Genomic DNA, 17,910 nt, shown 5'->3' on the forward strand with positions numbered 1-17,910 from the left:
AGACAGCCTCTAGCCTTAAATACACTTTTGAGGAGTTTAATACCCTCTTATGCCGAATTGAGTCCTGTCTCAATTCGCGACCCTTAAGTCCCTCTTCAAATGAGCCATCCGATCTAGAGCCTCTCACACCTGGTCACTTTCTGGTTGGCGGACATCTCCTAGCTCCGCCAGAAATAGAAACCAGCGAGAATCCTGCCTCAATTGTGAATCGGTGGCAGAAATTGAAAGCCCTCCATCAAACCTTTTGCAAACGATGGAAAAGGGAATTCCTCATCGAATTACAAAAACGCACGAAATGGAAACAACAAAAACCTAGCATCAAGGTGGGGGACTTTGTCGTCATTAAAGAGGACAACCTACCACCAAACGAATGGAGAATGGGACGAGTGGTAAAATTACATCCTGGACCCGACAATCAGGTACGCGTCGTGGACATCACAACCCAAAGGGGACAGGTGACTAGACCACTAATCAAACTGGTCCTCCTTCCTCCTTACTCAGAAGAAACTCCACACCTACACCCTCAACGTAATATCATAATTTTTCCAATACTTCTCTAGTAGAAACAAATTTCACTTCGCGATTCACCCTTTATTAGAAGGTGATCGACAACCATTGCAATTGTAATTCCCTACCTGAAGTTGGTTGTAGAAAGTTAAAGTTGCTATGAAATGGACAAAAACTAGGTATTCTTAGTTTCATTTACAGTTCCTTTAGTTTCAAATAATATATTTTTATTTATAAAATTTACATTTTCACTACTCATCCTCGCCGAACAACGATAAATTTTAAACTACTTCAAAATCGTCAACTATTTGAACAATGTCAAGGTTTTCAGTTCATTTAAGGAATCTTCAAAAAATTTATTAATATCAAATCTTTGTGAAAAATACATATGTTTTATTTACAATTGAATTAATAAAAATACATGACTACATTGTTCAAATACCCTTTTAGGCTAATAGAATAAGCTCAATTTTTATTACCTTGCAACACACGCAATTATGTTTCGCCAGATTAATTTTAGTTTGGTGATGCGACGTGTCATACTCTCAAGACTCTAAATTAGATAGCACACGCGAATTTCTCTATCCAATGAAAGGAAAATCAGAATAAATAAAATAAAAATAAAAACAAAGCATTTGGTCATACCCTACGAATCGCGCATGCATGGGCGACCGCTTTTTGTGCCGCCCTAACTTGATGTTGATTTCTAGCACCGAATGCACTTTTAGCTCCTTCAATTTATCCTTTAGAGTAAGCACCGCTTTGCCCAACATTCGTCCCACAAATTCGAATAGGCTTCTCTAGGTCACTTAAAGCTTAGATGACACAAACATCTAAAAAGGCACATTTTCACTTTCACATTTACATTTTCACTTTCACGTATTAACATATTTACCTCTTAGCAGCGGCAACGAGGGGATTATAGATATCCTTCCAGTGGGCGATATCCCAGATAGCTTCAACATGGGATGGTCGTAGTCACTTCAGTTTTTTCTGCGTCTCAGCAAACTGCTCCTTTTCAGCATTCAAGTCACATATGTTGATGGAACCTATAACACACAGAATTAATTATAAAATTCATTAAGCACTAATTATATACAATCATATATTTTAAAATCTTACCTTTATATTTTCGCCCACTTGTTGCTGTAGAATATTTTGCGAAATGTATGAAAAACAGAGTTGCATACTTACGAATATTCTGATCATAATACTGCGCTTACACTATGATCACTACTTGAGGGCGGCGCTCGTTATTCTGCCAAATATCTTTTTATTGATGGTGTTGAAATTGCACAATTGCTAATTTTTGCTAAACTGAACATATTTGTACTTATATATTTTTTAAAGATTTAATTCTTTTAGACTTTTTTCAATCACAAATGTTCAATATTCATATTATTCAAAGTAAAAAATTCACACTTTATAATAAACTCACCTTTAATATAAATAAAAATTTAATTAAAATATTATATTTCGCCCTCGGGCTACAATTTAGTATAATGCCGATCGCTTTGGAAAAAACGGTAAAAAGGGGGTGATAGAGGGGTGTATCCCCATCTTAAAACTGAAAACAGAACCTGCCGGAGGCTTATAGTTTTTAAGTAATTTAATGTTAAAGTTCTATAATTTAGCGAAAAGTTGGTGTTGCCATACACCTGAAATGAAAACGAAGTTCGCACGCAGGGATGTTCAGTGGAAGGTTCATTGTAAAACTGCAGTATTTTTTGCTGTAATTTAAAGTTGAGAAATGAATTTGAAAATAAAAACATACAACTCATTTAAACTTAAAAACAATGATTTTAAGCGTATCACAAAAAATAATAAAGTAATTAAAATTAAATTAAATTAATTAACACAGTATTTTTGCGTGGAACTCTTTATCGCGTAGGCGGCCTTCGGCCGCGCTTCATAAAAATAACCCTCATCAGTCCTACTCCGGCTACGCAATCCACAGTATTTTTGCGTAGAACTCCTTTTCGCGTGGGCGGCCTTCGGCCGCGCTACAAAAAAATAACCCTCATCAGTCCAACTCCGGCTACGCAATCCACAGTATTTTTGCGTAGAACTCTTTTTCGCGTGGGCGGCCTTCGGCCGCACTTCAAAAAAATAACCCTCATCAGTCCAACTCCGGCTACGCAATCCACAATATTTTTGCGTAGAACTCCTTTCCGTGTTAAAACCATTGAACCCAAAATTAAAACGTCATATGCGTGTATGTAGTAAGCAGGCACAATAACCCCCATTCCCATCATTAACACTAAACTCAAGTACTTAATTTTTGTTTTCATTTGCAGGCATCCGGCAACACCATACTGTTGTCAGAGAACGTAAATTCATAGAGAAGGCAGAGAACGTAAATTCATAGAGAAGGCGCAGGAACGAATGGACAGGTTAAATGTCAAAACACATCAAAACGAGGGTAGGAAATTAACAGAAGAGAGTTAACATAGTGGAGCGTAGTCAACAGAAATTAATATAGCGTTTGCATTGAAATGTAAAATGCCATGATTTGGTGTTAGGGAAAAGAAAATAACAGAAGACTTGTACATATTTCTTTCATGCTTATTTGCCGTCGGCATTTTGCATGCGCAAATAGATTATTTCTTGTGAGATGAATAAATTAATTCTAAGTAACGCAATAGCACCGTAGGCCTAAGTAGCTAGTGTGCTCTATCAATTAGTGTTATATTTCATATTTCTCTAATAAATAATAATAATTCTAAGTATACGCATGCATGAATATGAAATTTTAAGTATCTAATTGACTAATTGTATTGAATTTAGGTCTATTATCAAAATTATTCAAATATCATAACACAAAAAATAACTTTGTAAACCATTCATTTACATCAAAGTTTATTATTCAGCAATATGTTGTACTTTTTAAATTATTATATACATATGTATGTATATTCATATACTACAAAGCGTTGAATATATTATATATAACATCTACCATCGATATTCATGTGGGCAGAAAAAAATCTTGACTTGCCTCAAAACCCAGCTCATACACCTCTCATACACATCTCCATATACAGAATTCAAAGCAAATAGAAACGTATGCAAACATATTTCTAATACACATATGTATGTGCAAAATTCACATTTCTCTTTCATGCTTATTTCCCGTAGGCATTTCGCATGCGCAAATGGATTATTTCTTGTGAGATGAATAAATTAATTCTAAGTATGTATGTATATGCATGCATGAATGTGAAATTTTAAATATCTAATTAACTAAATTGTATAGATATTAAGTGCATTATCAAAATAATTTCAAAATATCCACATAAAAAATTGGCTTTGCATCAACGGTTATTATTCGACAATATGTGCCCTTTTTAAATTTTTATATCCATATGTATTTATATTCATATACTAAATAGATATAACATCTACCATCCATATTCATGTGGCCAGAAACAAAATCTTGACCTGCCTCAAAACACAGCTCATACATATGTATCTACATATAAAAAATTCAAAAGCAAATAGACAAACGTATGCAAACATATTCCTAACATATGCAAAAAAACTCATCTAAACCTTATTCGCGTACATATACATATGTATGTATGTATGCATATACATATGAATACATATGTTGGGACAATGTACATATGTTGGGACAATGTACATATGTACAAAAGTTTCTATTCTAAGCAAAACAATGAATATTCGTATATACATATAACCGCACATACTTACTTTATGCCTCTACATGTGTATGCTTCCAAAACTAAAATTCTAAGCCTATCGACTACAAGAACAAAATGCATTCCTAGGCGTAGCTGTTGCCGCCATGATTATTTACCCGCGACGACGCTGAACAGTTTCAAATATTAAAAAGCACAAAAAAACAAATTCATTGATAAGTTCGAGCTCATATTTCTACGAACAAAGTACTTTCATTCATAAAACGAGCCGCCCATATGCCAATTTTCGCGACCATTCGAAAATAGTCAATATTGGAATATTTCGCGTTGAATTATTTGCCAATATTTGGTAAATCTTGAATTTTTGTCAAGTCGAGTGGCCGCGGCTACGTACATATGTATGCATCAATATATGTATGTAAATATGTGTATATGTACAATGCTGTGCCAATGAATGTGCGCTGCGCCTATGAATGCGCGCTGGATTTCTTGATTTCTGTCGCAAGTGCTCGCAACCTCATATGTATGTATGTCTATGGAAGTTTGTAGGCATGTATTTATGTGTATGCGTGTTTGCTTTTGCACGTCCATATGAACGATTTTTCATATGCAGATGTTCATTTGATTTAGCTGAACAAATATATTGATTTTGTAAGGAAATCCTGTCGAATTAAATTATTGTCGTGATTAAGTGAAAATTGTAGTGGTTTAAAAATCTAGGCTCAGGTGCTACCTGAAAAATAAGATAAAAGGAAAACCTGAAAGATAGAGAAAAATCTGAAAGACGGAGAAAACCCTGAAAAATAAAATGTTACTCATTACAATTTGATGTAGCTCTGTACCATTAAAACCATTTTTGGAAATATAGTAAGAAAATACATACTTCCACTTAGAGCACAACCCTTTAACCATAAAAAAACAACATTTGTTCCCTATTCTGCTTTGACGTTGACCTTCCCCATGGTCCACAAACCCATCAATTATATCCCTACTTTTATTATAAGTAAGATCCGGCTTGATGCTAATTTCATCAAATAATAAAATGCATATGCGTTCTGTGCCGGACATTTTGCTAGCAATTTTGCTTAAATTGTTAACGACATTGGCATTGAAACCTGGAACAACATACCTGATGGGGCGCCAACGCAAAAGCGATGATTTGTGTGGTAAACAAAAACCTGCTTTAGTGGACATATAGTTCAAATTTTGAGCCAATGTCTTTTCGTCCTCATTATACCAACCTTTTGACGTGATAACGTCTTATAATTCGATTTAACAGGCTGCACGCACGAAAAAATGTGTCGTTACCTTGCTCATTACTGTTCATATGTAGTTACCTTGCTCATATTAGTGTTACCTTGCTCATTACTGTTCATATGTAGTTACCTTGCTCATATGTAGTTACCTTGCTCATATTAGTGTTACCTTGCTCATATGTAGTTACCTTGCTCATATGTAGTTACCTTGCTCATATGTAGTTACCTTGCTCATATGTAGTTACCTTGCTCATATGTAGTTACCTTGCTCATATGTAGTTACCTTGCTCATATTAGTGTTACCTTGCTCATATGTAGTTACCTTGCTTATATGTAGTTACCTTGCTCATATGTAGTTACCTTGCTCATATGTAGTTACGTGAGCGTATATATGTATGTATGTATATGCGCAAATGTACATATATAAATTCACGTATTTGTATTTGCATATGCCTTCTTATTGATTATTATTAATTTGATTCACTTGAAGAATTTAAAATAAAACCAAGTTTGTTAATAATACCTGTTGTTTTAATGTTATTATTATTATTTTTTTATTATATCTGAAGGAAAAAATGTATGGTAATATTTACCATATCTATACTAATATTATAAAGAGGAAAACTTTGTTTGTTTGGTTGTAATGAATAGGCTCAAAAACTACTGGACCGATTTTAAAAATTCTTTCACCATTCGAAAGCTACATCACGAGTAACATGGATTATATTTTATTTTGGAAATAGGGCTCGAGATATAGGTCAAAACGTGGACCCGGGTAACCTTCGGATGTGTATGTACAATATGGGTATCAAATGAAAGCTGTTGATAAGTGCTTTAATACGGGGTAATTTTCATACCTATTGATGACTAGGGTCTGGAAATATATGCCAAAACGTGGACCCGCCGTGTCTTTGCACCGAATTAAACCAAACTTACACACATTGTTAAGTAGGTATTGAAGATGATTTCCGTATAGTTTGAATACCTATTGGTAGATAGGGTCTCGAGATATAGGTCAAAACGTTGACCCGGGTAACCTTCGGATGTGTATGTACAATATGGGTATCAAATGGAAGCTGTTGGTGAATGCTTTAGTTCAGAGTATTTCCATCCGCTCCGTGACTAGGGTCTCGAGATAGAGACCAAAACGTGGACCCTAGAATGTGTTTGTACAATATGGATATCAAATGAAAGCTGTTGATAAGTGCTTTAATAGGGGGTAATTTTCTTACCTATTGATGACTAGGGTCTGGAAATATATGCCAAAACGTGGACCCGCCGTGTCTTTGCACCGAATTAAACCAAACTTACACACATTGTTAAGGAGGTATTGAAGATGATTTCCGTATAGTTTGAATACCTATTGGTAGATAGGGTCTCGAGATATAGGTCAAAACGTTGACCCGGGTAACCTTCGGATGTGTATGTACAATATGGGTATCAAATGGAAGCTGTTGGTGAATGCTTTAGTTCAGACTATTTCTATCTGCTCCGTGACTGGGGTCTCGAGATATAGGTCAAAACGTTGACCCGGGTAACCTTCGGATGTGTATGTACAATATGGGTATCAAATGAAAGCTGTTGATAAGTGCTTTAATACGGGGTAATTTTCATACCTATTGATGACTAGGGTCTGGAAATATATGCCAAAACGTGGACCCGCCGTGTCTTTGCACCGAATTAAACCAAACTTACACACATTGTTAAGTAGGTATTGAAGATGATTTCCGTATTGTTTGGGTACATATTGGTAGATATGGTCTCGAGATATAGGTCAAAACGTGGACCCGGGTAACCTTCGGATGTGTATGTACAATATGGGTATCAAATGGAAGCTGTTGGTGAAAGCTTTAGTTCAGAGTATTTCTATCCGTTCCGTGACTAGGGTCTCGAGATAGAGACCAAAACGTGGACCCTAGAATGTGTTTGTACAATATGGATATCAAATGAAAGCTGTTGATAAGTGTTTTAATACGGGGTAATTTTCATACCTATTGATGACTAGGGTCTCGAAATATATGCCAAAACGTGGACCCGCCGTGTCTTTGAACCGAATTAAACCAAACTTACACACATTGTTAAGTAGGTATTGAAGATGATTTCCGTATAGTTTGAATACCTATTGGTAGATAGGGTCTCGAGATATAGGTCAAAACGTTGACCCGGGTAACCTTCGGATGTGTATGTACAATATGGGTATCAAATGGAAGCTGTTGGTGAATGCTTTAGTTCAGACTATTTCTATCTGCTCCGTGACTGGGGTCTCGAGATATAGGTCAAAACGTGGACCCGGGTAACCTTTGGTTGTGTATGTACAATATGGGTATCAAATGAAAGCTGTTGATAAGTGCTTTAATACGGGGTAATTTGTTATGTTATGTTATGTTATGTTATGTTATGTTATGTTATGTTATGTTATGTTATGTTATGTTATGTTATGTTATGTTATTTTATGTTATGTTATGTTATGTTATGTTATGTTATGTTATGTTATGTTATGTTATGTTATGTTATGTTATGTTATGTTATGTTATGTTATGTTATGTTATGTTATGTTATGTTATGTTATGTTATGTTATGTTATGTTATGTTATGTTATGTTATGTTATGTTATGTTATGTTATGTTATGTTATGTTATGTTATGTTATGTTATGTTATGTTATGTTATGTTATGTTATGTTATGTTATATTATGTTATGTTATGTTATGTTATGTTATGTTATGTTATGTTATGTTATGTTGTGTTGTGTTGTGTTGTGTTGTGTTGTGTTGTGTTATGTCATGTTATGTTATGTTATGTTATGTTGTGTTATGTTATGTTATGTTATGTTATGTTATGTTAAAGTATATGTTATGTTAATGTTAACTCATTCTCTATATCCATACAAAATATGTATCAAACAAATAAAATTAAAATTTTCTTTTGAAAAATGCAACCATTCAATCAGTATTTTCTTATGACGTTATCACGTTAAACTATCGTCAGTAAACCGACTTTGCAGACAACCTCTTTTTTTGGTACTGACGATCATTTTGCAAAAGTTGCTACAACTTTCCTCCGCAATTATTGCACGTTTCAACAACTCAGAATATTTATTTTTTAGGTCATTATTTTCTTTTTCAAGCTCCTCAATACGTTTATTTAATTTGACCGCGTTGCTCTGATAATAGCGAGCAGACTGAGCAAACCTTTTGCGAGTGGTTGTGGTTTCTAAGTCCATGCAGATCTGATTACTATAACTAGCCTGCCTGTTTTCCTCTAATATCGAATATTTCTCAAACTCCTCCAGAGTTAAATCTTCTTCTACTTGCTTAACTACCCTACAATAAGTTGCAGTGACGGGCGGGCAAACCCAATCAGAGCCAGCACTAGGCGAGCGACTTCTATTTACTGGCTCTAAATTGAAGCAAGGAAAAGCCCCTTTCAAGAGTTTATATTTTGTAACCAATGTGGGTTCAAAATGGCGTTGGCAAATAAAAACCCTGTCAGTGCTTGGCACTTGCACGTTGCAAGCCAAGGCCCAATTCTTACGTGTCTCTTCGTCCCTAGGAAACGCAAAAAGTATAACTTTATCCTTAGGCACGCAGCTCTCGATACAGCAGCTCCTTTTTTTCTTTTTTTCGGTCCACTTGTTCGGTGGAACATCATCATAGCCTAATTAAAATTTTTATTTTAATTTTTAGAAAATTTAAATTGAGGTATATTCAGTATAATCATATACATATATAAAACAAGAAACCGCACCCTCCGGGGATTTATAGTTTTCAAGTAATTAATTGTTAAAATTGTGTAATTTAGCGAAAGGCAACAATATCCTGAATACAAGTATAAAAACCAGTAAAAATGCGTTTGTGACCATATATTTTATGAATTGAAGTGAAATTTAGAACAAAATACATACATATTCGTATTATATTGTACCAATTTATAAGTGTATTGTATTAAAATGCGTGTAAATATTGAAAGATATAAAAGTTGTTCATGAGCCACTCCCTTACATCTCAACCAAGTTTCATTAAATAAATCATTATACTTGGCTTCAAATTACCCATACGGCATTATCCTACACCCGATCTTTTAAATTCAAAAGTTTTTTATAAATATGTAAATAAAATAATGAGAATGTGCGCATTCAAGTTCAATTGGTTACAAGCAATCATAAGAGCTTTTCAATATTTGGCGCAATTTTCATATATGTATGTACATATATACATTTATCCAATCAAAATCAAATCTAATGCAATCAAACATTTTTTCCAATATTTGGCGCAATTTTCATATATGTAAACCTAAAATAAATATGTCCTTTGCTAATATATGTATATAAACATGCATACATAAAATTTCGCGCAATTTTCATAACTTAATTACATACATATGTCCTAAATTACGCGCAATTTTTATAAAAAAACCAAAAAGAACAAATCTGTAAACATGCATACAAATCATATGGACATATCAAATGAACAACTCTGTTCTGTACGCAAGCAAATGTAAGCTAATGTAAACTACATTTTTTTACATTGCGTATCACTCTCTCCCTCTCATTTCTCTCCGGCAGCCATATTAATTAATTTCCTACTGTTAACTTGTGCTTTCCTACCCGTATTTTGTTAGGAGGAACGGGCCGGGACTGCGCCTTCTCTATGAATTTACGTTCTCTGGAGAAGGCGCAGTCCCGGCCCGTTCCTCCTAACAAAATACGGGTAGGAAAATGAAATCAGCACAAGTTAACAGTAGGAAATTAATTAATATGGCTGCCGGAGAGAAATGAGAGGGAGAGAGTGATACGCAAGAGTGAAAAAATGTAGTTTACATTAGCTTACATTTGCTTGCGTATAGAACAGATTTGTTCATTTGATATGTCCATATGATTTGTATGCATGTTTACAGATTTGTTCTTTTTGGTCTTTTTATGAAAATTGCGCGTAATTGTATGTATGCATGTTTATATACATACATTAGCATAGGACATACAGCTATGGTCAAACGTTTAGCGCACTTAAAAAGAGTTCAATATAATGCTCGATTAAATGATATGAAACCAAAATAAATCCAGTTTTTTTAACTAAATATATTTAACACTTTATTATAAAACAAAATAACTTAAAGTAGACAGTTTTCCCTAGAAAAAATATGATAAAATAGAAGTAATTCTTATTTGGTCATAGTGGGATTTGGACAAAGACTTAGCGCAGTTTTGATTTCTGTAAAAAATATGAAATATTTGTAAGAAATGAGAAAAGATTGTTGACTATTATTATTTCCCATATCAATATTTGGTAGAATAGCCGTTATTCTGTATAACTCCTTCACACCTGCGTGGTAAACTCTCTATTAACTTTTGGCACCTGTCCAAAGGAATAGAGTTCCATGCTTCCTGTACACCTTCCCAAAGTTCATCGATATTTTTTCATTTTTTTTGTCCAACCATCGTCTTCACATCATTCCACAAGTTTTCGATTGGATTTAAATCCGGACTTTGTGCTGGTCAATCGAGCTGGGTAATATTTTCCTGCGAAAGCCAGTTTTTGACCACTCCCGCAGTATGTTTGGGATCGTTGTCGTGCATAAATATCCAATTTTTGCATGCTTGACTATTGCCATCTTATAAAGTCCATCCGTAATGTATTTATGAAATATGATATTCCAACCGCCCATGGCACTGCAAGCTTTAAGTTCATTAGGAAGTTATTTGATATTGATCAAAAGAATTCCTATTTTAAAATTTGCCCAGAATTGACGGAGGCTCATATTTACCCAAGCATTTTCGAAAAAATGAGCGTTTCACGCGCAACACAAGTATTGAGCAATTCGGTAGCGTCAGGTATTGACATGATGTGTAGTCAAAATTTATTTGGTAATGACGAAAACTTGATAAATTTTGCCAACCCCACGCAGATATTTGTTAATGAAATGAATGATCTTTTTGATGAACTCGATGCAAAGCATTTCCAGTCAACAAATCCATTAAGGTCTCCTCTGAAGCGGGATGATAGGGGCAAAGTTGAAAGACTATTAAGTTACTTCGAGTTCTTTAGTCCAATGTCTACAATATGCGTGCATATTCTACTATTAAATGTATCCAAGGCTTTCGTACTGCAATAAAATCGATGCTGGAATTGTGCGAGGAACTTTTTCAACAGCATTAAAATTTAAAATTTATTTTCCTTGGAAAGTTAAACCAAGATTGTCTAGAAAATTTCTTTTATCGGGTCCGAGCTAGTCAGGGTATTAATACTCATTCCACAGCACACGAAGTGCAGTACATAGTAGCGCGATTGATATCTGATATGACTTAATCGATGTCAATATCGAAGTCGTGTGAGAAATTGTTATAATATAAGAACAATTTCGTAATTCGTGCTTTCACAATTTTATATATTTTTTTTCATTTCAGGAAATGTACAATAAATACCTATTGTTTATAGTATTGTAAAATATATATACTATATATGAGTAGTTAGCTTACTTGTTGGTAAAAATAATGGATATAAAAATTTAAAAAGAGCACATATTGTCGAATAATAACCGTTGATGCAAATGAATGGTTTACAAAGCCAATTTTTTATGTGGATATTTTGAAATTATTTTGATAATGCACTTAATATCTATACAATTTAGTTAATTAGATATTTAAAATTTCACATTCATGCATGCATATACATACATACTTAGAATTAATTTATTCATCTCACAAGAAATAATCCATTTGCGCATGCAAAATGCCGACGGCAAATAAGCATGAAAGAAAAATGTACAAGTCTTCTGTTATTTTCTTTTCCCTAACACCAAATCATGGCATTTTACATTTCAATGCAAACGCTATATTTATTTCTGTTGACTCCGACCCTCGTTTTGATGTGTTTTGACATTTAACCTGTCCATTCGTTCCTGCGCCTTCTCTATGAATTTACGTTCTCTGCATTTACCATCACTGCGCCGTCTACACATGTGAAAAGGAAATGGTGACGGCCATTAAGGAAATTAGGGATTAAGAAACAAAAACAAAAATACCCTACAGGAATGATATAAATGGGTTCGACATTCCAGGGATAGTTTGCGTAAAGTAACGCAAACTATTAGTTTTTTCTAACATCATGCACTTATGTATGCAAATGCTACGAAAAATTATATCTATATATACATATATTATAATTTTTTTTTCTTCTTTTGCTTATCATTTTGTTCTTATTGTAGCCAAAACAGAGAACGTAAATTCATAGAGAAGGCGCAGTCCCGGCCCGTTCCTCCTAACAAAATACGGGTAGGAAAGCACAAGTTAACAGTAGGAAATTAATTAATATGGCTGCCGGAGAGAAATGAGAGGGAGAGAGTGATACGCAATGTAAAAAAATGTAGTTTACATTAGCTTACATTTGCTTGCGTACAGAACAGAGTTGTTCATTTGATATGTCCATATGATTTGTATGCATGTTTACAGATTTGTTCTTTTTGGTTTTTTTATAAAAATTGCGCGTAATTTAGGACATATGTATGTAATTAAGTTATGAAAATTGCGCGAAATTTTATGTATGCATGTTTATATACATATATTAGCAAAGGACATATTTATTTTAGGTTTACATATATGAAAATTGCGCCAAATATTGGAAAAAATGTTTGATTGCATTAGATTTGATTTTGATTGGATAAATGTATATATGTACATACATATATGAAAATTGCGCCAAATATTGAAAAGCTCTTATGATTGCTTGTAACCAATTGAACTTGAATGCGCACATTCTCATTATTTTATTTACATATTTATAAAAAACTTTTGAATTTAAAAGATCGGGTGTAGGATAATGCCGTATGGGTAATTTGAAGCCAAGTATAATGATTTATTTAATGAAACTTGGTTGAGATGTAAGGGAGTGGCTCATGAACAACTTTTATATCTTTCAATATTTACACGCATTTTAATACAATACACTTATAAATTGGTACAATATAATACGAATATGTATGTATTTTGTTCTAAATTTCACTTCAATTCATAAAATATATGGTCACAAACGCATTTTTACTGGTTTTTATACTTGTATTCAGGATATTGTTGCCTTTCGCTAAATTACACAATTTTAACAATTAATTACTTGAAAACTATAAATCCCCGGAGGGTGCGGTTTCTTGTTTTATATATGTATATGATTATACTGAATATACCTCAATTTAAATTTTCTAAAAATTAAAATAAAAATTTTAATTAGGCTATGATGATGTTCCACCGAACAAGTGGACCGAAAAAAAGAAAAAAAGGAGCTGCTGTATCGAGAGCTGCGTGCCTAAGGATAAAGTTATACTTTTTGCGTTTCCTAGGGACGAAGAGACACGTAAGAATTGGGCCTTGGCTTGCAACGTGCAAGTGCCAAGCACTGACAGGGTTTTTATTTGCCAACGCCATTTTGAACCCACATTGGTTACAAAATATAAACTCTTGAAAGGGGCTTTTCCTTGCTTCAATTTAGAGCCAGTAAATAGAAGTCGCTCGCCTAGTGCTGGCTCTGATTGGGTTTGCCCGCCCGTCACTGCAACTTATTGTAGGGTAGTTAAGCAAGTAGAAGAAGATTTAACTCTGGAGGAGTTTGAGAAATATTCGATATTAGAGGAAAACAGGCAGGCTAGTTATAGTAATCAGATCTGCATGGACTTAGAAACCACAACCACTCGCAAAAGGTTTGCTCAGTCTGCTCGCTATTATCAGAGCAACGCGGTCAAATTAAATAAACGTATTGAGGAGCTTGAAAAAGAAAATAATGACCTAAAAAATAAATATTCTGAGTTGTTGAAACGTGCAATAATTGCGGAGGAAAGTTGTAGCAACTTTTGCAAAATGATCGTCAGTACCAAAAAAGGTTGGTATAATGAGGACGAAAAGACATTGGCTCAAAATTTGAACTATATGTCCACTAAAGCAGGTTTTTGTTTACCACACAAATCATCGCTTTTGCGTTGGCGCCCCATCAGGTATGTTGTTCCAGGTTTCAATGCCAATGTCGTTAACAATTTAAGCAAAATTGCTAGCAAAATGTCCGGCACAGAACGCATATGCATTTTATTATTTGATGAAATTAGCATCAAGCCGGATCTTACTTATAATAAAAGTAGGGATATAATTGATGGGTTTGTGGACCATGGGGAAGGTCAACGTCAAAGCAGAATAGGGAACAAATGTTGTTTTTTTATGGTTAAAGGGTTGTGCTCTAAGTGGAAGTATGTATTTTCTTACTATATTTCCAAAAATGGTTTTAATGGTACAGAGCTACATCAAATTGTAATGAGTAACATTTTATTTTTCAGGGTTTTCTCCGTCTTTCAGATTTTTCTCTATCTTTCAGGTTTTCCTTTTATCTTATTTTTCAGGTAGCACCTGAGCCTAGATTTTTAAACCACTACAATTTTCACTTAATCACGACAATAATTTAATTCGACAGGATTTCCTTACAAAATCAATATATTTGTTCAGCTAAATCAAATGAACATCTGCATATGAAAAATCGTTCATATGGACGTGCAAAAGCAAACACGCATACACATAAATACATGCCTACAAACTTCCATAGACATACATACATATGAGGTTGCGAGCACTTGCGACAGAAATCAAGAAATCCAGCGCGCATTCATAGGCGCAGCGCACATTCATTGGCACAGCATTGTACATATACACATATTTACATACATATATTGATGCATACATATGTACGTAGCCGCGGCCACTCGACTTGACAAAAATTCAAGATTTACCAAATATTGGCAAATAATTCAACGCGAAATATTCCAATATTGACTATTTTCGAATGGTCGCGAAAATTGGCATATGGGCGGCTCGTTTTATGAATGAAAGTACTTTGTTCGTAGAAATATGAGCTCGAACTTATCAATGAATTTGTTTTTTTGTGCTTTTTAATATTTGAAACTGTTCAGCGTCGTCGCGGGTAAATAATCATGGCGGCAACAGCTACGCCTAGGAATGCATTTTGTTCTTGTAGTCGATAGGCTTAGAATTTTAGTTTTGGAAGCATACACATGTAGAGGCATAAAGTAAGTATGTGCGGTTATATGTATATACGAATATTCATTGTTTTGCTTAGAATAGAAACTTTTGTACATATGTACATTGTCCCAACATATGTACATTGTCCCAACATATGTATTCATATGTATATGCATACATACATACATATGTATATGTACGCGAATAAGGTTTAGATGAGTTTTTTTGCATATGTTAGGAATATGTTTGCATACGTTTGTCTATTTGCTTTTGAATTTTTTATATGTAGATACATATGTATGAGCTGTGTTTTGAGGCAGGTCAAGATTTTGTTTCTGGCCACATGAATATGGATGGTAGATGTTATATCTATTTAGTATATGAATATAAATACATATGGATATAAAAATTTAAAAAGGGCACATATTGTCGAATAATAACCGTTGATGCAAAGCCAATTTTTTATGTGGATATTTTGAAATTATTTTGATAATGCACTTAATATCTATACAATTTAGTTAATTAGATATTTAAAATTTCACATTCATGCATGCATATACATACATACTTAGAATTAATTTATTCATCTCACAAGAAATAATCCATTTGCGCATGCGAAATGCCTACGGGAAATAAGCATGAAAGAGAAATGTGAATTTTGCACATACATATGTGTATTAGAAATATGTTTGCATACGTTTCTATTTGCTTTGAATTCTGTATATGGAGATGTGTATGAGAGGTGTATGAGCTGGGTTTTGAGGCAAGTCAAGATTTTTTTCTGCCCACATGAATATCGATGGTAGATGTTATATATAATATATTCAACGCTTTGTAGTATATGAATATACATACATATGTATATAATAATTTAAAAAGTACAACATATTGCTGAATAATAAACTTTGATGTAAATGAATGGTTTACAAAGTTATTTTTTGTGTTATGATATTTGAATAATTTTGATAATAGACCTAAATTCAATACAATTAGTCAATTAGATACTTAAAATTTCATATTCATGCATGCGTATACTTAGAATTATTATTATTTATTAGAGAAATATGAAATATAACACTAATTGATAGAGCACACTAGCTACTTAGGCCTACGGTGCTATTGCGTTACTTAGAATTAATTTATTCATCTCACAAGAAATAATCTATTTGCGCATGCAAAATGCCGACGGCAAATAAGCATGAAAGAAATATGTACAAGTCTTCTGTTATTTTCTTTTCCCTAACACCAAATCATGGCATTTTACATTTCAATGCAAACGCTATATTAATTTCTGTTGACTACGCTCCACTATGTTAACTCTCTTCTGTTAATTTCCTACCCTCGTTTTGATGTGTTTTGACATTTAACCTGTCCATTCGTTCCTGCGCCTTCTCTATGAATTTACGTTCTCTGGCCAAAATATAATAAGAACAAAAGGAACAAAAAAAATATCATGCACACCACGGTAGGACACCTTGTACTTGGTTACGATCCACACATAGCCAAGACACGATCCTCCCATGCGGCGAATATTGCAATGTCCATTAGTATGTACCCACCCCCTGGCGGTGAACATACATATTAAAATGACATTAATATGTGATTGTACCCAATTAGGTACATTTTTTGTTTTGGGTGGCAGGGTGTCTCATAGGGCTATGAAAATTCCTCATCGCCAAATAACAAAAAAACTACTAAAATGCCTAGTGCATATATGCATAGTGCATAACAAAAATATATATATTATTTTCCTTTGTCTTCTCCTTCGCTGTGATCAGCACTGCACTGACCAGCCAAATGCACCACTACCAATACAATACACTAAAGCTAATTAAGCAACTATGTATAAAGCCGTGTACACACTACACATTTTCAGTTAAAAAAAAAACAAATTAAATTCAATTTCCTTTTGTTTGTAAAAAACAAAACAAAGGACTGAGTCTAGAGCGGAAACTCGGCCTTTCCGCCTAGACAAGCAGAGCGGAAACTAGGCCTTTCCGCCTAAACAAGCAGAGCGGAAACTAGGCCTTTCCGCCTGAACAAGCAGAGCGAAAACAAGGTCTTTCCGCCTCAATGAAGATAGGGGATTGGAGACGAGGCCTCTTCGACCCCAGCTGTAGCATGAACGGTGGCTTGCGCGTGGATCGGAAACCAGGCCTTTTCGACCACGTGCGCAAGCAACTATAATGCGTCAAAATAAAAGGACGGGCGACAATACACTGGCGACTAGGCCTCGCCAGGTATTACGGCCCTAATATGATTTGTACATAACAAATCAATAAATTTTAATATAATAACTTTACTTTTTGTGTGCAATAATAAATCCACGTACATAAAATTTCATCATTCCAGCATTTTTTCAGACGTCGCCAGCAGCCTCCGATGTCTCACCAGTATACCGAACGTTGGCTGACACCTCCGTCCTAAAACAATCATTGCTTATCGCAAGGGGGCCGGCATGTTTAGGCCACACCCTAATA

General features: G+C 34.3%; 1 long non-coding RNA gene across 1 annotated transcript; it reads right to left on the reverse strand.

Annotated features, from left to right (window-relative positions):
- Positions 1 to 1,022: 1,022 nt before the first annotated feature.
- On the reverse strand, positions 1,023 to 1,813 carry LOC129249957 (uncharacterized). The gene is made up of 4 exons (XR_008582754.1): positions 1,630 to 1,813; positions 1,403 to 1,556; positions 1,153 to 1,340; positions 1,023 to 1,088 (listed from the first exon to the last, which is right to left on the reverse strand). It is a non-coding gene; the product is annotated as an uncharacterized LOC129249957 (long non-coding RNA).
- Between the last annotated feature and the right edge of the window lie 16,097 nt (positions 1,814 to 17,910).

The sequence above is a fragment of the Anastrepha obliqua genome, chromosome 6 (genome assembly GCF_027943255.1).
Source record: "Anastrepha obliqua isolate idAnaObli1 chromosome 6, idAnaObli1_1.0, whole genome shotgun sequence".
NCBI lineage: Eukaryota > Metazoa > Arthropoda > Insecta > Diptera > Tephritidae > Anastrepha > Anastrepha obliqua.